The sequence below is a fragment of the Hordeum vulgare genome, chromosome 5H (genome assembly GCF_904849725.1).
Source record: "Hordeum vulgare subsp. vulgare chromosome 5H, MorexV3_pseudomolecules_assembly, whole genome shotgun sequence".
NCBI classification, from domain to species: domain Eukaryota; kingdom Viridiplantae; phylum Streptophyta; class Magnoliopsida; order Poales; family Poaceae; genus Hordeum; species Hordeum vulgare.
This window is the reverse complement of record NC_058522.1, coordinates 123955592-123981050: the sequence shown is the minus strand read 5'-3', so window position 1 is coordinate 123981050 and position 25459 is coordinate 123955592. Positions and strand designations below refer to the sequence as shown.

The window sequence follows — 25459 nt, the reverse complement described above, 5'->3', positions numbered from 1 at the left end:
AGCAGAATAAAAGTGTTCTATAAATAGAAGTTATATTTTTCTTGGACCTCTCTGGTCATAAGAAAAATACCTGAAGCTTCTCACAGGAGATTTGAACCATCAAGGATTTTTGAATAGGTGAAAGGAGCAATAGGTGGCCATTGAATAAGCCAACAGAAATCTTTCTGTTAAAAATGAGTGGAGGCACCCATTTAACATAGAAGGGTTTTATAAACATTTAGGAAGTGGTTTCACTGGATTTGGAGATGGTATGAATATCCTAGAGATTTTACAATGAGGAATAAATAGCAAAGAGAGCTATTTATTTATTGCAACAGAAAGATGTTGACCATGGTTCTGAAAATGGAGAATGGTTTTAGAAGTCTCTGGAAGTTTGAATCACTCCATTTGGAGTTGAAATGGATCCTCTAGGAATTTGCAAAGGTGGTGATTAGTATGTCTAAATGGGCATTTAGATATTATTATCACAGGAAAGTATTTTGGAAAAAATTTGCAATGCCCAGATCTGGATAGAACAGGATTTTAGAAACCTGCAGAATTTTGAATCAATAAATTTGGAGTTAGTATGAATTTACAATGGATTTTTTAAGTTATAGATAAATGAAAAAGACAAAAGGGGCCCTCCAGACTTAGCTATATTGCACACAAGGCGCTAGAGAAAGAGATGGGCCGGCCCGGTTGCGCAGGCCGCCTGGGAGGCTGCTGACGTCGAAGGCGCACTCCCTCTAATACATCTTCACGCGAGGAAGACGTCAACGGCCAGGGGCGTGGCCACTTAACTGCGCGGGCCCAGCCGTTGTTCCGCTTACAGGCGGGCCCCACTCGCCAGGGCTTTCTTCTTCCTCCCGCTTGGGCAGGGAGGAGCAGAGAGGGGGGCAGCCTCGCATGGCCCGGTGCCTCCGGCCAGCTCCGGCCTAGGCGAGCGTACCGGCGGCTCGGGGGCCCGCACCGCAGGCAGCGCCCACGCCCGGTGCCAGCAGGGGAACCTCGGGGCGGTTGGCCCACGGCCGCAGGGGAGGGCCGCGATGGTGACCGTGGGGAGAGGAGCCCAGGCCACCTGGAGGGAAGAGGGGGAACAGGGACTAGTGCCGCAGGTCAGGGGGTCCTCCTGGAGGCGCTAAGGAGAAGGAGGAAGCTCGGGAGGTGCTCTGATTCAAGCATGGCCGAAACGGCCATGGCGGCCATGGAAGAAGTGGTGGGGAGAAGGGCTTGGGAGAGAAGGTGGGAGGCTCATGAGCTTCACGGGAGAAGGGGAGAGCCGAGTGTGAGCGACAGAGGCTCAGGGAGAGGGGATAAGGGAGGGGGATCGAGAGAGGGCTCGGGAGCTCCCTGGAGCTCTGAGAGCACGAGGAAGACACGCGTCCCTAGGGCGTCTTGGAGGCTAGCCAGTGTCGGGAGGAGGTTGGACCGGTCAAATGAGATACCCCGGTGCTCTGAGACGTGAGGAAACGGTTGAAAACAGGCTGCGGCAAGAGGACATGGCGCAGAGCACCCATACTGCAGGCCAGAGTGGTGGTCACCACCCCACCTGGTGTCCTGGGGCACCCCTTGGCCAGGCCAAGGTGTCAACCGTGCAAGGCATGCTTGCCACGATGCACTGGAGGAGTTTGGAAGCGTCTGGGGCTGGTTTGAACTTGCTTTGACTGTTGTTAAATTTCTAACAGCAAACTTGGAGCTGATAAAAGTGGGTCTTAGGTGGGGATCCTTGGAGGGAATTTATGTCTGGCAGTGTTAGGCATGGAAGGACTACTAGACTGCAAAGTTTCAGATCAAACAAAGGAGGATAGCTACTACTTGCTGTTCAAAGCCATGATTCAGCCAGAAATCTATTTGAAGAAGTGCTGCTCATTTTTCCTACATGAGCATGCCATCAATTGATTTGAAATGATGCATTGAGACACTAGAGAGGCTCTGGAAAGAATTGGGGGTGATAGCTTAAGCAGAAGAATGGAAAGAAGGGTAAAACAGTGCTGCCAAGGGTAAAAATGAGAGAGAGTTACAAAGGGGCCTTCCCCAATAATTGACCAGTGGCCATGGGAAAGTTACTGGAGGTAAAATATGACTATGTGAGGCTGTGGTAGAAATTGGAGCTCAAGGACTAAAGTGGAAGGGGCAATACAAGCCAAATTAGTGAGTGCACACAAGGTGTTTGATCTGTGGTTAGGCTACCAGATGGATTCCAATGGCTATGAAACTTAACGGGATCAAATAATAGATGCAAATAGGCTTGCACACCAAATTTGGGATTTGCTGGATAAGTTTTCCAATGTAGACTTGGAAAACCCTAGAAATGGGCAGAAATGGGTTTCTGCTTAGAACCCTATTCAAATAAATTACCACAAATCCAATATTTGGTGTAGGGGCATTATTTGAGCATTCACGCATGCACAAAAAGTCTGAGGTCAATTGGACAAACTTTATAATGTAAAGTTTGTCAAAGTCAGAAATCAACAGAGAGGGTTTTGAGGGTTTTAGGACAAGTTCCTCTATTCTCCTTGGTGTACCACTTGGTGTGGATGCCTCATTGGAGTACTGGAACATGTGCACCAAATTTGAGCAGAATTGGAGACAATTCACAATGTAGAGTTCCTCAAATTTGATTCTGGACAGACAGGGTTTTAGAGTGATTAGGGGAGCCAAATCAACTTGGATTGAAATTAAACTTGGCAAGATCATCAATAATATCATAGATGTCATTCTAGAATTTTACTGGAATTTGTTGAGAATATTTCTTATAGAAATATTCCAAAAGCTTAAAATAGGCAGAAATGGTTTTGGAGGGGTTTGCCCAATATTTTGAACATGACCATGTGTTGAAACTCATAAATATGGAATAAATATATCCACTGAGTTTCCCTAAATTTTCTTAAATATTTTGAAGGCAATAAAAATAACTTTCCTTCATAGGAGACCATTTCTGGCCTCATAGAAGGGATTTTAAATAAAATAATGAAATATCCTTTAAAATAATAATAAGATGGTTTTTGGAAGTCATTTTGATAATAGGTTTTAAATAAAACAATTGGTGCAAAAGAAACTCCCTAATTTGAGGACTTGTAGTACAAACCTCATTTCAGGGGTTTGAAGGTTTAATTTAAAGAAAAGCTTTTGGGTGAAAATAATATTTGGTAAAACAGATATTTTTCCTAAACACATGGCATGATCATGAGGCAGGAGATCATGAGATGAGAAGATGATTAGGAGAGTGGCAAGAATTAATGGGGATCAATCACATGCAAAACAAACAGATAGACAATAGTCACTCCAAGCATCACAAGCATTCACAAAAAAAAAAAATTGGTCCTAAATTTTGAAATAAGTTAGTTAGTCAGGAAAGCCAAAACTGGGATGTGACAAGTGCTTGCACATATTTCCTTGCTGAAAACCACTTGTGAGATCCTTCTGCTCCAAGTTGGGTTTGACACTCTTCCCTTATCGAAAGGACTGCGATTGATCCCCTATACTTGTGGGTCATCAAGACTCTTTTCTGGCGCCGTTACCGGGGAGTGAAGCACCTTTGGTAAGTGGAACTTGGTAAGGAAACATTCATATAGTGTGCTGAAATTTTTGTCACTTGTCACTATGGATACTAATCCTTTGAGGGGCTTGTTCGGGGTATCTTCACCTCGAACGGAAGCACGAAGAGTTGCTCCTCAACCTGCTGCACTACTGAAAATATTTGCTTTGAATTTTTTTCGGGTATGCTTGCGAAACTGCTGGCTAATCCTTTTGCACGAGATGGAACATCACATCCAGACTTGCATCTAATCTATGTAGATGAGGTTTGTGGTTTATTAAAGCTTGCAGGTGTGCCCGAGGATGAGGTCAAGAAGAAGGTATTTCCTTTATCTTTGAAGGATAAGGCGTTGACATGGTATAGGCTATGTGATGATACTGGATCATGGGACCACAATCGGTTGAAATTGGAATTTCATCAAAAGTTTTATCCTATGCATTTAGTACATCGTGATCGGAATTATATTTACAATTTTTGGCCTCGTGACAGAGAAAGCATCGCTCAAGCTTGTGGGAGGCTTAAATCAATGCTATATTCATGCCCCAATCATGAGCTCGAGAGAGAAATTATCATTTAGAACTTCTATGTTCGGCTTTCTCATGATGATCGCACCATGCTTGACACTTCTTGTACCAGTTCTTTTATGAAGAGGGATATTGACTTCAAATGGAATTTATTGGAGAGAATTAAACCCAACTCTGAAGATTGGGAGCTTGAAGAAGATAAGGAGTCAGGTATGAATTTCACTTTTGATTGCGTTAAATCCTTTGTTGAGACAAATACTTTTTGTGAGTTTAGCGCTAAGTACGGACTAGACTCTGAGATAGTAGCTTCACCGTGTGAATCCTTTGCTGCTCATATTGATCTCCCCAAATATAAGTGGTTTAAATATCATCCTCCGTTAGAAGACAATGTAGTTAAACCCACTCCAGTTGAAGAGAAAGTCATTGCCTATAATGATCCTGTGGTTCCTAGTGCTTACATTGAGAAACCACCTTTCCCTGTTAGGATAAAGGATCATTCTAAAGCTTCAACTATGATACGTAGAGGCTATATTAGAACACCTACACCCCCTGAGAAAATTAGAGTTGAACCTAGCATTGCTATTATCAAAGATCTTCTGTCTGAATAAGTTGAGGGACATAATATTCACTTCTGTGAAGATGCTGCTAGAATTGCTAAACCTCACGCTAGAGACAAACATTGGCCTGTTGTTGGCATGGTTGTGGTTTCTGTTAACATAGGAGATCATTGTTATCATGGTTTATGTGACGTGGGTGCTAGTGTTAGTGCAATACCTCAATCCTTATACGATGAAATGAAAGATGAAATTGCACCTGTTGAGATACAGCCTATTGATGTCACTATTCAGCTTGCCAATAGAGATACTATCTGCCCTGTGGGAATTGTTAGGGATGTTCAAGTCTTGTGTGGTAAAACGAAGTATCATGTTGATTTCCTCGTTCTTGCTACCGCACAAGATAGCTTTTGTCCCATCGTATTTGGCAGACCCTTTTAATGCTCATATTGATTGTGAGAAGCAAACTGACACTGTTGGCTTTGAAGGTGTGTCACATGAGTTCGATTTCTCTAAGTTTGGTAGACAACCTCATGAAAAGGAGTTGCCTTGTAGGGATGAAACTATTGCCTTAGCCTCTATTGCCGTGACTCCTACTAATCCCTTAGAGCAATACTTGCTTGAGCATGAAAATGATATGCATATGGATGAAAGGGATGAGATAGATAGAGATGTCTTAGAACAATATACTATCCTTAAGAATAACTTGCTTGTTGAACTGCTTGGGGATCCATCCCCACCAAAGGGTGATCCTGTGTTCGAGCTTAAACAGTTGCCTGATACTCTTAAGTATGCCTATCTTGATGAAAATGAGATATATCCTGTCATTATTAGTGCTAGCCTCTCAGAGCATGAAGAAAAGAAGTTACTAAAATCTTTGAGGAAGCAACGTGCTGCTATTGGATATACTCTTGATGATCTTAAGGGCATTAGTCCTACCCTATGCCAGCACAAGATTAAAACTGATCCCAATTTCAAACCAGTTGCTGATCATCAAAGGAGATTAAATCCTAAGATGAAAGAAGTAGTGAGAAAAGAAATACTAAAGCTCTTGGAAGCGGGTATTATCTATCATGTTGCTCATAGCGGTTGGGTGAGTCCGGTGCATTGCGTCCCTAAGAAGGGAGGCATTACCGTTGTCCCTAATGATAAGGATGAGTTGATCCCATAGAGGATTATTACTGTCTATAGGATGGTGATTGATTTTAGGAAGTTGAATAAGGCCACTAGGAAAGATCATTACACTTTGCCTTTTATCGACCAAATGCTAGAAAGGCTGTCCAAACACACACACATCTGCTTTCTAGACGGTTATTCTGGTTTCTCCCAAATACCAGTTGAACAATCTGATCAGGAGAAAACCACTTTCACCTGCCCTTTCGGTACCTTTGCTTATAGACGTATGCCTTTTGGCTTATGTAATGCACCTGCCACCTTTCAAAGATGTATGATGGCTATATTCTCTGACTTTTGTGAAAAGATTGTCGAGGTTTTCATGCATGACTTCTCCGTTTACGGGTCTTCCTTTGATGATTGCCTCGGCAACCTTGATCGAGTCTTACAGAGATGTAAGACACCAATCTTGTCTTGAATTGGGAGAAGTGCCACTTTATGGTTAATGAAGGCATCGTCTTAGGACACAAAATTTCTGAAAGAGGTATTGAATTCGATAAGTCTAAGGTTGATGGAATCGAGAAAATGCCATACCCCACAGATATCAAAGGGATAAGAAGTTTCCTTGGTCATGCTGGTTTCTATAGAAGGTTCATTAAAGACTTCTCTAAGATTTCTAGGCCTCTTACCAATCTCTTGCAAAAGGATATTCCTTTTGTTTTTGACGATTATTGCGAGGAAGCCTTCAAAATACTTAAGAGGGCTTTGATAACTGCACCTATTGTTCAACCACCTGATTGGAACCTACCTTTTGAGATCATGTGTGACGCTAGTGATTATGCTGTTGGTGCTATTCTAGGGCAACGAGTTGATAAGAAGTTGAATGTTATTCACTACGCCAGTAAAACTCTAGACAATGCCCAAAGAAACTATGCCACTACGGAGAAGGAATTTTTAGCAGTCGTATTTGCGTGTGAAAAGTTCAGGTCTTACATAGTTGATTCCAAAGTCACTATTCACATTGATCATGCTGCTATTAAGTACCTCATGGAGAAGAAGGACGCTAAACCTAGACTTATCAGATGGGTTCTCTTGCTACAATAATTTGATTTACACGTTGTCGACAGAAAGGGTGCTGATAACCCACTAGCAGATAACTTGTCTAGGTTGGAGAACGTTCTTGATGACCCACAACCTATTGATGATAGCTTTCCCGATGAGCAATTGAATGTCATCAATGCTTCACGTAGTGCACCGTGGTATGCTGATTATGCAAACTATATCGTTGCCAAATACATACCACCTAGTTTCACGTACCAGCAAAAGAAGAAATTCTTCTTTGACTTGAGACATTACTTTTGGGATGATCCTCACCTTTATAAGGAAGGAGTAGATGGTGTTATTAGACGTTGTGTACATGAACATGAGCAGGGACAGATCCTACAGAAGTGTCACTCCGAGGCCTATGGAGGACACCATGCGGGAGATAGAACTGCACACAAGGTATTGCAATGAGGTTTCTATTGGCCCACTCTCTTCAAGGATGCCCGTAAGTTTGTCCTGTGTTGTGACAAATGTCAGAGAATAGGTAATATTAGCAAACGTCAGGAAATGCCTATGAACTATTCACTTGTCATTGAACCATTTGATGTTTGGGGCTTTGATTATATGGGACCTTTCCCAAAATCCAATGGGTATACTCACATCTTAGTTGCTGTTGATTACGTCACTAAGTGGGTAGAAGCTATCCCCACTAGTAGTGTTGATCACAACACCACTATCAAGATGCTGAAAGAAGTTATCTTCCCTAGATTTGGAGTCCCTAGATATCTAATGACCGACGGTGCTTCACACTTCATTCATGGTGCTTTCCGTAAAATGCTTGCTAAGTACGATGTCAACCATAGAATTGCGTCTCCCTATCACCCTCAGTCCAGTGGTCATGTAGAGCTAAGTAAAAGAGAGATTAAACTGATTCTTCAAAAGACTATCAACGGGTCTAGAAAGAATTGGTCTAAGAATCTCGATGATGCACTGTGGGCTTATAGAACTGCCTATAAGAATCCCATGGGCATGTCTCCGTACAAAATGGTGTACGGTAAAGCATGTCATTTACCTCTTGAGCTAGAACATAAACCTTATTGGGCAATCAAAGAGCTCAACTTTGATTTCAAACTTGCTGGTGAGAAGAGGTTATTTGACATTAGCTCGCTCGATGAGTGGAGAACTCAAGCATATGAGAATGCCAAGTTTTTCAAAGAGAAGGTTGAGAGGTGGCATGATAAGAGGATACAAAAGCATGAGTTCAATGTAGGTGATTATGTCTTGCTATATAACTCTCGTTTAAGATTCTTTGCAGGCTAGCTTCTCTCTAAATGGGAAGGTCCCTATGTTGTTGAGGAAGTATATCGTTCCAATGCTATCAAGATCAACAACACTGATGGTAATTGTCCGGGAGTGGTAAATGGGTAGAGAATCAAGCATTATATCTCAGGTACTCCCATAAATGTTGAAAGCAATATCATCAATACCATAACTCCGGAAGAATACCTAAGGGATATTTATCAGCCTGTTTCAGACTCCGAAAACGAACAGGTATGTGATTCGGTAAGAAAACATAGTCCAAAACTTTTCCAGTAGGAAATTTTCTCCGTTTTGGAATATTTGAAAAAATACAAAAATTGGAAGTAGTCTGGAAAGTGCGCAAGGCGACAAGCCTGCACGGTGCGGGCCCACCCCCTGGCCGCGTTGTGAGGACTTGTGGCCACCTCGTGCACCTCCCGGACTCCGTTTTCGTGCAGGGGACTCCTTCTGGTCTAGAAAAAATCATTATATATACTTCCGTTTGGTATGACCCCTGCATCACGTAGATTTCCTGTGTTTTTCGTTTTGAGCCTGTTTCTGTTGCGGATCTAGATCGACATGACTTCCCCAAAAGCTCCGAAAGACAAGATCTTCGAGAAGGTCATCAATCCCTACCTCACGGAAGTGCTGCAACACCCTCAATCTATCGATATGCGTGAGGGGATGTTGCACATCCGTGATGTTGAGGGGCCTAAGAAGACCGGAAGCATGGAGACGAGGCTCGAAGCAATGGAGAACAAGTCTTCAAGTGCCAAGGGATGGTGGAGCATGGACTCAACGCCAACCACATGATGATCACGGAGTTCACCAACAAGCACAGGATTGATGCCAATGACATTGGGAAGCATCTCTCCAGGCTCTATGATAGGGTTGATCAACTCGAGGGCCAGATTTATGACCTGCAGAACCAAAACTCTGAGTATGAGTATTGATTTAAATCAATACGGTTGGCTGCAGATTTGAGGATTCCGGAGACTCGTTCATCTTTCCATGATGGAGCACCTATGCCTTGGAAGACGGAGGATCAAACTCATGTTGCAACAACTCCACCATCACCACCAAAGGAAGACAACTGAGCATTGGTATGGGCAATCCCCTTGGCTTGTGCCAAGCATGGGGGAGTTGCCCCGGTATCGTATCACCACCACATCTTTTGTCTTTACCTTTGTTTTAGTTTTCCTTTTCAGTTTTCTCTTTCTCTAGTAGAGTAAAAGTCTTAGTGTTTTAGTCTTGAGTTTTGCTTTGTGTCACCCCTGATGTATTCTTGCTCGTGAGCCATATAATAAAGAGTGTCTTAGTTGAAGGGCTTTGCCTCTTGCCATGATCAAAAGAGTGAGAATAGAACAAAAGCATGAAAGATCATGTAACGATCTTATGGGAAATGATGGCTTCACATATAAAAAGAATGAGGATTGAAACTTGTTGAGGGTAGGAAAACATAGACCTTGGTCATTGTTGCAATTAAGAGGAAGTGATAAAGAAGGAGAGGTTCACATATAAATATATCATCTCTGACACCATATATGATCGTGAACACTCACCAAACTATTGCATGCCTAGAAGTAGATGTTGGACAAGGAAGACAACGTAATGAATTGTGTTTGCTTGGTTCCGAACAATGTTATATGATTAGAGATCCCTTAGCATGTGACAATTGCTTCCACCTCACATTAGCCAAACCTCCCGCACTAAGTAGGGATACTACTTGTGCATCCATAAACCATCAAACCAGTTTTGCCATGAGTGTCCACCATACCTACCTATGGATTGAATAAGATCCCTCAAGTAAGTTGTCATCGGTGCAAGCAATAAAAATTGCTCTCTAATATGTATGATCTATTAGTGTGTGGAAAATAAGCTTTATACAAACCTGTGATGAGGAAGACGTAAAAGCGACAGACTGCATAATAAAGTTCTTTATCACAGGAGGCAATATAAAGTGACGTTCCTCCGCACTAAGAGGACACGCATCCAAAACTCAAAAGCGCATAACAACCTCTGCTTCCCTCTGCGAAGGGCCTATCTTGTACCTTTACTTTTTGCCCTTGAAAGAGTCATGGTGATCTTCACCAATTCCTTATTGTGCCTTTGTCTTCTCTACCGTCACATGCTTGGGGAAGATCTATATCATATGTCAACTTGGAGGTAGGCATTCATGAATTATTATTGTTGACATTACCCTTGAGGTAAGCGGTTGGGACGCAAAACTATAAGCCCCTATCTTTCTTTGTGTCTAGCTGAAACTTTGATCTCATGAGTACCACGTGAGTTGTAGCAATTGTAGAGAATGAAAGAATGATTGAGTATGTGGATTTGCTTTACAAGCTCTTATTGACTCTTTCTGATGTTGTCATAAATTGCAATTGCTTCAATGACTAAAGGCTATCGGTTGTTACTTCTCGGTAAGGTTCTTGATCCATGCTTTACTTTGTGAAGCAATAATCACTTTATCATGAGAGATTATATGTTGGTATTTCTATTCTGATCATGATCATGGTGCATGCATGTTCGTATCTTGTTTTGTCGACACCTCTCTCCCTAAACATGTGGACATATTTATTGAGCTCGGCTTTCGCTTGAGGACAAACGAGGTCTAAGCTTGGGGGAGTTGATACGTCCATTTTGCATCATGTTTTCATGTTGATATTTATCGCTTGTTTGGCTATTATTTCACTTCACGGTACTATTCTATGCCTTTTCTCTCTTATTTTGCAAGGTTTACATGAATAGGGAGAATACCGGCAACTGGAATTCTGGCCTGAAAGTGGCGCAAAGTTGAGATACCTATTCTGCGCAACTCCAAACGCCGTGAAAATCAACGGGGATTTTTTTCCCAATTTATCAAAAATACTGGGCCGAAGAAGTGCCAGACGTGCACCAGGGGGTGCCCACAAGCCTGCACGGTGCGGCCACCCGCCCCAGGCCGCGCCATGGGGGCTTGTGGGCAGCCCACTGGCCCACTGCACCCCCTCTTTTGCTATGTGGAGGGTTTCGTCCAGGAAAAAATCACAGAGGAGCTTTTTCGTGGTTTCGCCACAGCCACGGGCGGAACTTGAGCAGAACCAATCTAGAGCTCCGGTAGGACGATCTTGCCGAGGAAACTTCCCTCCCGGAGGGGGAAATCGTCGCCATCGTCATCACCAACACTCCTCTCATCGGAGGGGACTCGTCACCGTCAACATCTTCATTAGCACCATCTCATGTCCAAACCCTAGTTCATCTCTTGTAACCAATCTCCGTCTCGCGACTCCTTGGTACTTGTAAGGTTGCTAGTAGTGTTGATTACTCTTTGTAGTTGATGCTAGTTGGATTACTCGGTGGAAGAGTTTATGTTCAGATCCTTGATGCTACTCATTACCCCTCTGATCATGATTATGATTATGCTTTGTGAGTAGTTACTTTTGTTCCTGAGGACATGGGATAAGTCATGCTAATAATAGTCATGTGAATTTTGTATTCGTTCGGTATTTTAATATGTTGTATGTTGTTTTTCCTCTAGTGGTGTTATGTGAACGTCGAGTACATAACACTTCACCATTATTTTGGGCCTAGAGGAAGGCATTGGGAAGTAGTAAGTAGATGATGGGTTGCTAGAGTGACAGAAGCTTAAACCCTAGTTTATGTGTTGCTTCACCATTATGTACATAACACTTCACCATTATGTTTTGGATCCACTAGTTTAATGCTATGGTTAGACTTTGTCTTAATTCTTCTTTCATAGTTGTGGATGCCTGTGAGAGGGTTTAATCATAAGTGGGATGCTTGTCCAGGTAAGGGCAGTACCCAAGCGCCGGTCCACCCACATATCAAACTATCAAAGTAACAAACGAGAATCATATGAACATGATGAAACTAGCATGACAGAAATTCACGTGTGTCCTCGGAAGCATTTTTCCTCCTATAAGACTTTGTCCAGGCTTGTTCCTTGCTGCAAAAGGGATTGGGCCACTTTTATGCACCGTTTCTACTTTTTTTACTTGTTGCTTGCTAGTAATCATCTCACCACACAATCACTTGTTACCGACAATTTCAGTGCTTGCAGATATTTCCTTGCTGAAAACCACTTGTCAGATCCTTCTGCTCCTCGTTGGGTTCGACACTCTTACTTATCGAAAGGACTATGATTGATCCCCTATACTTGTGGGTCATCAGAGCATCATTTTATTTTGTTAGTATTTTCTTAATGTTATTCATAGTAATGTTTTTCAATAAAAAGTTCCAAGAATTGCCTTTAGAATGCTTGAATTGCATGTGCGAGGTGTGGTGTATAAAAATATAAAATTTTACTGTAGTATATGAATTATGAGATTTTACTGGAACATGATAAGTTTCTAAAACTTTTCTAAAGTACCATCATACAAATTCTTTAGCTTTTCCTATATTTGCAGAATTTTTGGAAATACACAAGTACACTGTTTAAATGAATTTCTACAAACTGTTCTGTTTGGAGAGATTGCTGTCATAGTTTTGTTATCTACTTATCCTAGAGTTTTCATGGCTTATATTGGTACATATAAGTTGTGGAAATGATAGTATACAATACCTAATATTTAAGAAAATTATACAACTTTGCTTGGCAGTGCATGATGTGTTGATTTGTTCTCATATGTACTAACCTATCTCACGAGTTCTTTTCAAGTTTTATGTGGATGAAGTTTTTTAGACTTAGGTGAAACTGGGATATGTGAGGATTGAACAAGATACAAAATTTCAGTCTTGGGGATGCCCAAGTGTAGCGACCCGACTCAAAACGAGTCAAGCCTCTGTGTATCTGTGCCATCCCTGGATCAGTATGCTGGCACACACAATACATCAATGTATATATCAAAGTGCAATCACATGTAATAATGTAAAACTGATATATACCTTAAAATCTCAGCGGAAACATTCAAGGGAGTGGAGTCCCAATAAACACCAACGGCAAGTCGAGTGCAGACCGTAACCCTGAATCGTACTCTTACTCGTCGAAGAAAGTATCTGCAACATAAGACGTTGCAGCCGTGTAGGTCAACATGTTAAATATGCCGGCAAGTCACAAAAGAGAGGGGTAAAAATATCATCTATACTTTATGCATATATGGCAGGTGAGGCTATAAGTTTTTTTTTAGCGGAGAGCAAGGTTTTCTCCTACAACAAGAGAGGGGCTAAAAGAAAAATATTACTACATTGTTGGTTGTTAATGAGATGGTTCCACCAACCAGTTCTCATACCCAAGTTATCAATATTACCCATATCAATAATAATTGGTGTTGAGAATTCCTGATAGTTTCTGTTCCTTTGGCTCAAGTTGTCCATGACCGTGGACACGGCTAATCGATTAGGTTTGAGTACTCTACAGAGTTTTGCACACGTTCCCCGCAAGATTGGATCGCCTCCGTGTATGTCCTCGCACTTTAGGGTGTTTGAAGACCGGATGATCAAAACATGGTCTTTCAACGGGTTCCTCTGATCCTCTGTCGTTGCCCATCCAATCCTATCGTTCTTCTACATCTCGTAGCACCGCCTGTCTGGAGTCACCACGTTGTCCAACCAAGCCAGAGCCCATAATGACTTGTGGTTGTGCAAGTAAGCCTTGGGTCTTGAAAATATCCATTCGTCTCTTTGAGCCTGACTGAAGCTTTCCGCAAGATGTCATGGCTCTTCCGCATGCATCCCGGGTCGTCCACTGGTTTCTCCAGGGAGCCCATCTAAACCGTCCTTCACCCAGAGGTGTATTCCATTCTGAGGTCTTCCAAGTCTTGGAGTTCTTCAGGTCTTGATATTAAGTTCTCACAACACTCATGGTAAACCCTCAACCAAAACCCCGTCTACTAGGAGCATAGCATAATAACGTCCCGGCCAAAGTAACAAGGGGGTGGGTGCCTACCACATGATACTACATCAAGATCCCAAATTTCCAAGTACCTACTTTGCATGCAATTGGGTGAAGAAAGGTAGAACTACAATGCATATAAAACATATGTAATAATATGATCAACGTGACTTGCCTTGCTGATAGTTGTCGTGCTCAAGCGCTTCTAGGTAGCAAGCTTCGCACTCCGGGTGATCTATCGATACAAACAAAATACACACAATAATCACTACGATCACTAACAATCAAAATCAAATCACTAACACATAAACACTATAGCACAAAGTGATGCAATTCACTTTACATAACCAAAACAGAATCTGTTTTAGTAAAAACCACAAGTAAAAATAGTTAATAAATATTGAAACTTAAACAACTGAAAGATATGATCAATAGGAAACAATAGAAAACATAATTAATTTAAAAGCTATTTTTAAACTCCCGGTATAAGCATAACTAGATTTAAATGAAATCTGTTCTAATTCAAATTTTGAAATATCAAACATAGGCAAATAATATGTTTTCAGAAACTACAAGAAAATTGTGATCTAACGCATAAAGAATCAACTTCATTGGACTTCCATATTAAAAGATATAAGGAAAGCAAAATTAGAACTAGTTCTGTTTTGAAAACAGAAACTGCAAATAAAGAAAAACCTAAATAGTGAACAACGCCACATGGCGAGACATGAGTGGGTGGAGGCATGCGCTGCGTAGACTAAACAGTGGATGGCCGCAAAATAAACAAACCTCTTCGGCTAACTTACTATATAAAAAAATGCCGGTTCTTTTAAAATAACCGAAGGGGTATCCCCTCTTCTAATCTACACCGTTGGCTAACGATCTTACGGTGGAAAACAAAAAAAGAGAAAAGAGAGAGAGGAGGGGGAGGATCTCACCGTGGACACAAGGGCTGGGGAGCTCCGGTGAGATGGCCGGCGTGGGGGGGGGGGGCAGCTCCGGAATGGCGTGGTGGCCAACGGGGGTGGGGGTGGTGGAGGAGGGGGGTCCGGCTCTTGGGAGGGGGGTGGCGTGCTCCTGGCGAGGGGGGGTCCGATGGAGAGCTCCTGGTCGTCCTGGTCGCTCCAGGCAGGGGAGTGACGCCGATGAGGTGGTCCTGCAGGGGGGAGAGGCAAGGTAGGCAGGGTAGGGGAACATGGGGAGTACCGCATGGGGTATAGGGGCGCAAGGTACCAGGGAGGTGGCGAGGAGAGTCTGGGCACCGTCATGGAGCTCTTGTAGACCGACTCCGGCGAGATCCCGCGGGGGGGGGGCGTGGAGGCGGCGGAACGGAGAGGTGGCGGGGAAAATGGAACGAGGAGGACGCTGGCTTTAAATAGAGGGACTCGGGGGCGCGGGGATGGAAGGGAGAGGGAGATCGGGAAGGGAGGATTTCCCTGTCCATGGCTATGGAAGTTGTTTGTGACGTGAGGAAGGAGACAGAGGAAGAAGAAGATACTGTCAGGCCAGACTTTCGAAAGGTCTTAATGGGCCAGCTCCATTTCCATTTAAAAAACATATCTTTCCTATTTTCAAAAACCAGAAAGTAAACGATAAAAGGGAAACCAAATAAATTAGGAATATAGAGTTTTTATATACTAAAATTATCAGAAAAATAAAATCTAAATGATGGACATTTTTCCACGGCCAAAATAAAAACTTAAAAAAAATGTTGTTCAGAAAACTCCCTAAATGCTTTTTTTTCTTTTTGCAAATATTTTCTCAATTGAATTTTGGGTTTCATGGCTCAAATATTTCAAAGAATATCCCTCAGTTTTGGAGGGTCATGTTCCTCCTCTCTTTTTCTCTTGCTTGACAAAGTATTGTTCCCCGGCATTCTTCGAGTGAAGAAAAGTAGAATTGCAAATCAAAATCGAAAGAAATTCAACTGTCACCTTGATTCAAATTCTTTATAGTTGAAGAAGTCATGCTATATCCTCTCGCCGATTTTCAAAAGATGAATTTGAATTCACAGGAAACGGGGAAAGTCATTTTATTCCCTCTCATTCAAAAGTTTTTTTAAAAGTTTCAAACTTCACTCAAGTTTCAGTCACTCAAACAAACAAACAATCAATCTAATAATTATATTAACATTCCCAAATTTTGGGATGTTACACCAAGGCTCCCAAGTAAATATTACAAGAAGACTAAAGCATCTAAGCTTGGAGATGCTACGCATCCCACCTCTCTTTGTCAACAATTATCGGTTAGCCTATGATGATCATAAGTTTTTATACGTTCACTTGTGCTATTCTTGTAGCATCTTTTGTGTTTAATCCTCCATTTTATTTTTATGAATCATGCTGATATGAGATAGTCCTTGGTTGATTTATAGAAAGCTTCATGCGCTTCACTTAAATCTTTTAAGTATGGCTTTGTAGAATGCTTCGTGTGCTTCACCTATATATTCTGAGCTTCGATATTGGTATCTCTATATGCATTGAAGAATGCTCTATGAACTTCACTTATATAGTGTTGAGAGTAGTTTGATGATCACTCTTGTGCTTCACTTATATCCTTAGAGAAAATGTTGAATGAATTGAATGTCATAAAACGTGAAATTATATAAGCTTGGTATGCTTGTCCCATGGGGAGTGGTGACTTCACATACTAAGAGTATAAGCAATAAAATTTATTGGAGGTTAGAAAATATAGCATTAGTCACTTGAAAAAACCATAAAATTATATTTAAGGAATAGATATTTCACATATAAATATACTATCTTCGACATCTTCTATGATTTTGAGCCGCCATTAATTATTTTCAAACTTGATCAAGTAGTTGACGTTGGACAAGGAAGACAATGTAATGGTTATGTTTGCTTATATTCACATACTAGTTATATTGTCATGGCTTGTCTAACATGTGGTGCTTGCTTTAGATCCTTTGCTAGCCTAAAAATTTGCACTAAGTAGAGATACTGCTTTTGCACAATAACCCTTAAGCCCAGCTTCTTGCCATGAGAGTCCACCGTACCTACCAATGGATTGAGTAAGATCCTTCAAGTAAGTTGTTATCGGTGCGCAAAGCAATAAAAATTTCTCTTAAACATGTATGATCTTTTATTGTAAGGGAAAATAAGCTTTGTACGATCTTGTGATGGCAAAGATATAAAAGCGATGGAGTGCGTAATAAAATCTGCTATCACAAGGGGCAATATAAAGTGACGTTCTTTTTCATTGAGAGATTGCACATCCAAAAAGAAAAAGTGCATGACAACCTGTACTTCCCTGTGCGAAGGGCCTATACTTTACTTTAATATCACTAATTTATTACAAGATTCAATAATGTTCATCCCTATTCCAATCTATTAATCCTTTAGTTGGCAAGCGTCATGGGGTAGGGAAAGATCCAAGCACATATATCCAGTTGGATATAGGTGATCATGATTCATTATTGTTGACATTATCCCTGAGATAAATAAGTTGGGAGGCGGAACATTAAGTTCCTATCTTCCTACATGTTTGATTGAAATTACTTGTTCTAAAAATATGCCTTGAGTGTCAGGAGTCTTGAATGACTAAATGATAGTTGAGTTGTAATTTTTTGATGACTGAAAACATATTTGCTAATTTTCAAGAAATTTTATGATCTATACTTTAACATGTGAATAGCTTGTTACTTGATCATGAGAAGTTCTGTCAGAAAATAGTTGTTGTTTATGATGCTAGAAAAAAGTGATTGGAAATGACATTAATCAAATTTATATACTATGCTAGCATTCACACTTCATAAATTATGTCCTCCATCATTTACCTACTCGAAGGCAAGCAGGAATTACGATTGAGGATGTTGATATGTCCCCAACGCATGGGTAATTTATAGGGATTTTTATTTCTATGCCCCTGGTTCGTTAGTTCTACTCATTCATCCCCATGCTCTCAACTTTTGCTCACTTTTTCCCACTCCCTTGCCCGAAACCCTCAGAACTAGTCATAGCGGACGATGCCGTCGGGTAAATGGATTGACCATTAACTCTGACTAGTGGGGCCGCATAGGGCGGAGTACACATTTTGACCATTACATTGTAACCAGTGGGGCCGGGAAACCGACACTCACCTGAATCAGATCCAGTCGCTTCCGCGCCGCCCCCTCCACCGCCGTCATGCCGCCTCCGCCGCATCTACCCTCTCTCCCCGTCTAGGATTAGGAAGCGATGTCGCGGGGGCACCCGTTCGGCCCATTGACCGTGGAGATGATTGGGTCGAATCAGAGGTTGATAATTCATGGATTCCACCTGGGTAAGCATCGTTTTCCTCTCAAATTGATTAGGACTTCCGTAAATTAGGCTGTATTTGACCACCGTTGGCGTGAATCACCGCAATTTATCTGAAAATTTTAGGCCTAACTGCGCCCTTTATCTTATTTCAAACGAATAGGGTTCATCCTGCACTTGCTTTTGAGATGGCAGTTAGAATGGAAACTAGGGAGCTGCGTGGAACTAAACCGTATGCGATTTATGGATTTTTCTATCCTAAAGTGGTAGAAACCACCGTTTCGTTCAGAGATTTCCGCGAGGCACTCTGTTGTGAGTATCCATGGAGCCTTGTCGATGTTGTTGAACTAAGATATTTCGACAGTACCGAGCAGAGATTTCTCCCATTAACTTGTGATGAGCATCTGGGATTGCTATTTAGCTACAATGCCGACAGCCGTTTCGGTAAAATACATATCGATGTGCTTCAGGCACGCAAACGACGTATCTCGAAGGGTGTTCAGACATCATCTGTTTGTGCTAATAGCGAGCGTCCTCGCACTCCTTGTAGGTCGAGACCAAGTAACCCTAGTGGTTCCGAAAGCCACAACATGTCGGCTGCCGCTAATTCTTCCACTTCTCCTCTCCCTTCTGCACCTGATGTATAAGTAGATGCAGAGCCTGACAAGGAAGTGCCTCGACATGATGATGAAGATGAGATTCTATTCCCTGAACTGGTAGATAGAGTCAGTCAACAGGCAGTGGAAGATGAATATGCAGAGGAGCCCAGTAGTCGTGCTAGATTTGATGACACTGATGATGAAGAGAGGGAGGAGAACATCGACTCCTTAGTTTTACAAGAATATGATGGTGAGTACATGCCAACAATTGAGTGGAACAGGGAGAATCCTGACCTTACTCCAGGAACCGTATTCAAATCGATGGTGGACTGTCGTAATGCAGTGACTGCATATTGCATTGTCACTGAAAACTCTTATGAGGTTGATAGGAGTCAGCCAGGAAGATTCACTGTTCATTGCCCTTATGATAGGTGTAGGTGGAGGTTGCAGGCATCCACTATGCGAAAGAGCAAATTGATTCAGGTATTACAACTGAATATTAATTGTACCGTTCCTTAATTGTATTTGACATCATTTTTCATTTTGTTTCAGATAAAAAGCAACCCACAAGGTCACACTTGCCCACCTGGAGGGGGAGGGGGAAAGGACAAATCTAAGCTTGCAAAGACTAGGTGGGTGGCAGATGCAATCTTGGATTGGGTGAGGGAAACACCAACAGTTGGTCCAACAGCACTCCATGGAAAGCTGTTTGAGAAGTACAAGATTAATGTACAATACATGAATATTTTCTATGGTAAGGAAAGGGCTCTTGATAGGATTAATGGTCCATGGAATGAGAGTTTTCAGTTTGTTTATCCCTTCAAAGCTGAAGTGGAGACGACTAGTCCAGGGAGTGTTGTAGAGATTGACAAGCATACAGTTAAGTTCAAATTAAAAGGAAAGACAATGGAGAAGGTGTGCTTCAGGAGGGCTTTTGTTTGTTTCAAGGCTTGCTGGAAGGGGTTTCTGAATGGTTGTAGGCCCTATGTGGCTGTCGATGCGACTGCTTTGAATGGAAGATGGAGACACTATAAGAAATATGCTCGTTTATGACAAAAATATATTGACCGTGCTCAATTGGTCATAGATCTATGACCAAAAAATACAAAATGGTCATGCGGTATCCAAGGGAGTCCAAACTGTACACCCTTGTGACCATTTTTGTTAAAAAGGTCAAAGTATTATCTATGTCAATAGGTCATAAAGCATATAACACTATCCATGGCCTTATTTTGGGTCCAGCTTGACCAAATTAATAAGGTCATAGGCTTGAATAAGGGTGATTGGACAAACAACTCTATAATTTCACATATGTCATGCATGCGTGCAGTAATGTTGTCTATGTGTCGCACATGTCAAATCAACCTATCCATGGGTGAACAGAGTATATGTGGAATCCAATTGTCTTTGGAAGGACCAAGATATGACATTGTGGCCAACCGACATGCGGGACGTGCTAGCATGTAGGGCTCACCCACGATAAAGCCTTGGAGGTAGCGCCTCCCCACTCGAGAGATGAGCGTCAATTTTGGTCTTTTCCAATTCTTCTTCCCTTGGACAACACAAATCTAGGGCGCACAATGAGCTTTCGAGGTTACGAGAGATTAAAGAGCGATAAAAAATCGAGGTCAAACTCCGGCCGCCACTCAATCAACATACTCCAACTGCCGCTACCTTCCCTCGCCACGGTCATCTCAAATATGCCCCCTGTGCATCCATCACTGTCAATTTGCTTCTTTGACGTGTGTTTCACGTCTGTGGCTCTTTGTTTGGGACATATGCCATGGTCTCATTAAAAAATATTGTTAATTCATGATGGATTAATGATGAAATTATTGAAAGTCATCATAGATTAGTCAAAATATGTGAACGTTTCATAATTTCAATCACAACGAACTGCTCTCATAGGAAGCTGAAATAGGGCCCACTGGCAGCCACCCACGGGCAAAAAAAATAAAGTCCAAAACTAGGTGAAGCAATGCGCGCGGAGAAGGAAAATTTGGTGTAACATACGCGGGGAGACCAAATTTTTAGTGCCAACCCATAATTCCACAAGCCCACACCCGGGCGCCTCTATGCCGAAACCCTAGCAAGTTACTGCAGCCGCCTCCATCTCTCCCAATCATCCCGTCCAATCCCAATCCACATGTTCCAGCCACCACCATCCCCACTTCGGCGCCTTCTCATGCCACCTCGACGCCGGTGAGGCATCCGTCCTGGCGCGCACCCAAACGGGGTGGCGGCAGATCTACATCGATGGTGTGGTTTGCATCCGGTCATCAGGAGAGGCGAGGAGACGCCGATCCAGAAGGCAGGCCATGGCGGCGGCTAGATCCATGCCGAGACAGGATCTGCATCTGGAGACCCATAGCATGGAGGGAGAAGACCCACGCCATGGAGTTGTTCGTCAAGGAGCTCCTATGAGAGCAGTTTGCGGTCGGAGGGCCCGGTCGGCCGGCGATGGATGCCGGCGACGGAGGTCTCCTCTCCACGGATCTGTGATGGAGCGCGTGCTTATTTTCCTCTCCACGGATCAAGGTGCCTCCTCACTCCCATCCCTCCTCTTCCTAGGATTCATTTCGTTCTCCTCACGCCCTGTTCCTCTTTTCATGTTCGTGCTGCAGGCATATCCACTGGATCCATGCGGTGTTGGAGGAGATGATGCGGTTCGTGTGCCTCCCCTTCTTTGCGTATGTGTAGCAGGTAAGCCACCCCTGGCTCTCCCATCTCCTCTCGTTTGTTCTTTCTCTCTCTGACCCGTGTCTCATCTTGTCTTTGTAGGTGCAATAGCTAGAGCGGCCAGAGGAGGTGGAGGAGCTGGCCAGCACCCATCGCCTGGACATAAGGTCAGCTTCCCCTCTCCCCCATGGCCCCATCTGGCCGCTCTAGCTATTGCAAACTCATCTTCTTCTTTTCCTTCCCCTTGTATATCCATGCAATGACGAGGCACTGCACACAGCAGCAAAAAATAGTAAATGATCATCACCACTTAATGTGCCGTGCATGTTACGACTGTCATGATAATCCTTGTGTCTTGTAGCATATATAGTAGTATTTGTTTTTATTTGGTGAACAACTTACTTTAATTCGGCCCCTTCGTTCGGGATCAAGATTGGACGGACCGAGCTTAATAATCAATAAATAGTAACTTTGATGGACCAGTTATATATGCTCGACTGGTTAGGTATGTCATGCTAAAATTACTAGTAGTATCAACTAGGGACTTTAAATAGACTCATCAACTGCAGCGGAGACGTTCGGCGATGCAATCTGAGAAAGTTTCTGTAGCTGAGTTTAGCTAGCATTTGCATTTCTATACTTGCATAGCGGAGTTTCCTTCAGTTAACCAGAGTTAGTGAACTATCATTTCTGTTTTCTGCTTATGAATGCATACTTGGATTGGAGATTATTCGATTTAGAGAGTATATATTCACGGAAGATGCCAATTCGATTTAGATTTATTTCAATTGCCGAGAGAGTTTTACAACTCTCTGCGACAGTGTTCTCTTGCTCACTGCCAACAACTGAATGGAAAATAGTTTGCATTAGAAACAATCATTTACTGCCAACGAGTAACAACAAGCTAGACTTACAAGTGGTTGTGGTGTTGCACAATGAGGACAGGCATCCCAACTTGCAGTACTCAATGACTTTTTCTTCGTCTGAGAAAACAACGTGTGGTTAACTGGAATTTATTGTTCATGTCAGGTAATGAAAAGAATGAGATGAATGAAACGAATGGGTTCACAGTTTTTTTTTTAGAAAATGGGCCATTTATATTACTTAAAATATTTAAGCATTACAACGGGTATTTACATAACTAAGATGGAGACAACCAAAAATGTCATCTCACATAAACGACAAATAAAAATGGGAAGTACAATAAAAAAATTAACAGTTTACCTGCATCTGTGTAAAGATTAAAGCGGTGACAAGGACTGATGCATTTGTCAAGAAATTTGCAAGCACATGTGCCTGCACATGTTTCCCGAGAGTCACCGTCGATACGACATCTGTTATAGCAGTTTCTTCCCTCGATGGAACAACAACAGACCCTGCAGGCTTTTATCTGAGCCTGCTGGATACTGACCCTCATCCAGCCTGTCATTCTTTTTGAATATTGTGGTTTAACCTGCTCTCAAATCCAAGAGTTATCTTGTATAACAGGGCAGTATTATTTTTCATTCAGGTTATTGCCATTTTGTAGCGTAAACCAGATGGGAATGTGCTATTTTTGATGAGTAATGATGCGATTCTAGCTAGGCTCCATCAATTTAGTTTTTTTCTAGGCATGAACACCTTAAAGAAGATCTACACTGTTACCTCACCTAGATCATTTGCATCTTTTTCCCGCCAGTGTAAATGCACATACCAGAGAGTTTATCTCTACTATGTGGTGGTGTTACAAGCGTACATCTTTGTTCGCTCTATTAGTTATATTTCTATACTGATTGACAACTTAGTCCCCCCTAGCACAATATGTGAAATAGGTCAAGCAAAGTTTCAGACTTGTCAGAAAAGAAATTATGGTAGTAAAATTTAAGCATATCACTGATTACATTTTGTTTTCTGTTTCATATTTTGGCATCCATGTAATATTTCCGCAACATTCAGACTGGATTGTAGGGGAGAACAAACTTGTCACATTCACACTGATTATGTTATGTTGTATCTAAATGCGGTCTAGATTGTAAAAACTTACGTGAATATATCTAAATGGTTGAGATGATGTTATAGAATTTAAACGTTTTTACTAACCTTGAGAATGGACATGAAATGTTATTTGTTATTTGTCAAAATAAATAAATTAGATGACTTGATTGTTTTTCCCTCAATAAATTAGATGACTTGATTGTTTTACTAACGCTGTGCATCCGCTGCGGCCGCCGCAGCTTCCACCTGCAGAAGAGCACCTGCTCCTCGTGCGGCTACCCCGCCGCCCGCATCCGCAAGTGTAAGTCCATCCCACCCCCAGATCCCGCGGTTACTCTGCGCATATGTGAATCAACCTCGCGAATCCGCATGTATTTCACCTCCACTTCTGGCTCCTCTCCTCTTCTGTACACTCACACATCAAGGCTCTCGCCTGTTTGAAAAAATGCCCTGAAGAAATCGTGAACGAGTCAGATTCTTTCTTCTAATCCATCGCTTTGGATATTCTTGATCAACGGGATGTCTGAGCAATATAAGTATTTTTTTAGGATGTATAAAATCTGCATGTATGATGACTATGTACAATATACGTAGCTTCCTTTAAAGGTTATAAGAACTGCAATAACATTCAAGTTTGAACAGGTGCGATACGAACCTAGGAAAGCCTTATTCTATGGACCAGTAACTACTAACAAGCTTCATTGCATATATATTACTCCCTCCATCCTGAAATAAGTCACTCAACTTTGTACTAAAGTTAGTACAAACTTATTTTGGGACGGAGGGAGTACTTGTTATTACTGTTTGAATTGTTACTAGAGACGCAGAACAAAATTTGGCCCACATGTTTCTTTATGCTCTGAATGTTTAGCAGTTTTGAACCTTTAGTTAAGCCACTTCTTTGATATTAAGTGTATTGCATGATCACTTGTACTTGCTGATTTTAAGCATCTTCTTCACTGAAAGAAAATATCAGTAGCCCCTTGCTTTCTTTCCTTGTACAGTTTGAAAATTAGGATTACATTCAAATTTTAAACTGATTCAATATGGGTAAACAATGAACAGACCTTGTCACGTGGGTCAGGTTAATTAGTTTGTTTGTGTATAGTTACCAGAGCGGTATATGTTTTTGGTAGGATGTGAATGTGTAGCAGTTTGGAACCTTCAAGCTACTGTTTTGGGGTTAAGCAGATGTCATGTATCAGTTTAGTGCTACTTTGGTGTCAATCTTTGGTTAGACATGGCATGCTCTGTCCAGTATTTGTTGGTTGCAAGGATTAGCTTCGCTCTTCTTTGGAATGCCTGATGTTAGATGTCACGTGGTTGCAAAAATATCTTTGTCTGAGCTTTCTATGAAGATATTGCTCTACTTATTTGATTTACACACTACTTCTCTAGCATCCTAGATAATCCTAGATGTTTAGTAAACTAACAGTGTTTTCTCTCTTCTATGAGATGCACTTCCTTGCATCATTCCAGAAAGCACAGGAGGAGAAGCTATTCTTCTTAGAATCTGATAGTGAATCAGAGAGCGACTGCCAGGAGGCGCAAGCATAGGTCAAAGAGGAGGTATTCAGACTCTAGTGATGAGAGTGACAGCGATAACTACAATAGTGAATCTGAAGAAAATATACATTGTATTGTATATGCTACTGAAATAAAATATACATTTTATTTGCAATCAATAGATGACTATGTAGGATGATGTATTGTATTTGATGTGATATGCTACTGTATACATTTTATTTGCAATCTTCTATTCCGTTGTATTTATTTTTAATGGGCCTATCGTGAGATATGCGTGCTTCTATAAAAAAAATGCTTCAACCCAAACCAATCAGACATTTTCAATAGTGAAATAGGTATTGGGCCAGGTCCATGTAGCTAGATTGGTGGACAGGGATCTGAAATTTATGATGATTCTATTTGGTCACTAGCAATGCCATGTCAGTTTGGTCACGTCAGATCCTACGTGGCTCACACAAAAGGGTAATGACCAAATCAAAATTTTGGTCGATAGAGACCCGCGACCAAAATTTTAGAAAAGGTCATGTTTGTTCATTCTTG

The 25459-nt window shown here is 41.9% G+C and overlaps 1 long non-coding RNA gene across 1 annotated transcript; it reads left to right on the top strand.

The window, feature by feature from the left end:
- Positions 1-20750: 20750 nt before the first annotated feature.
- Positions 20751-25106, top strand: LOC123452987. Its single transcript, XR_006632685.1, has 4 exons — positions 20751-21277; positions 21364-21442; positions 21521-21585; positions 23632-25106. It is a non-coding gene; the product is annotated as an uncharacterized LOC123452987 (long non-coding RNA).
- The last annotated feature ends 353 nt before the right edge of the window (positions 25107-25459 follow it).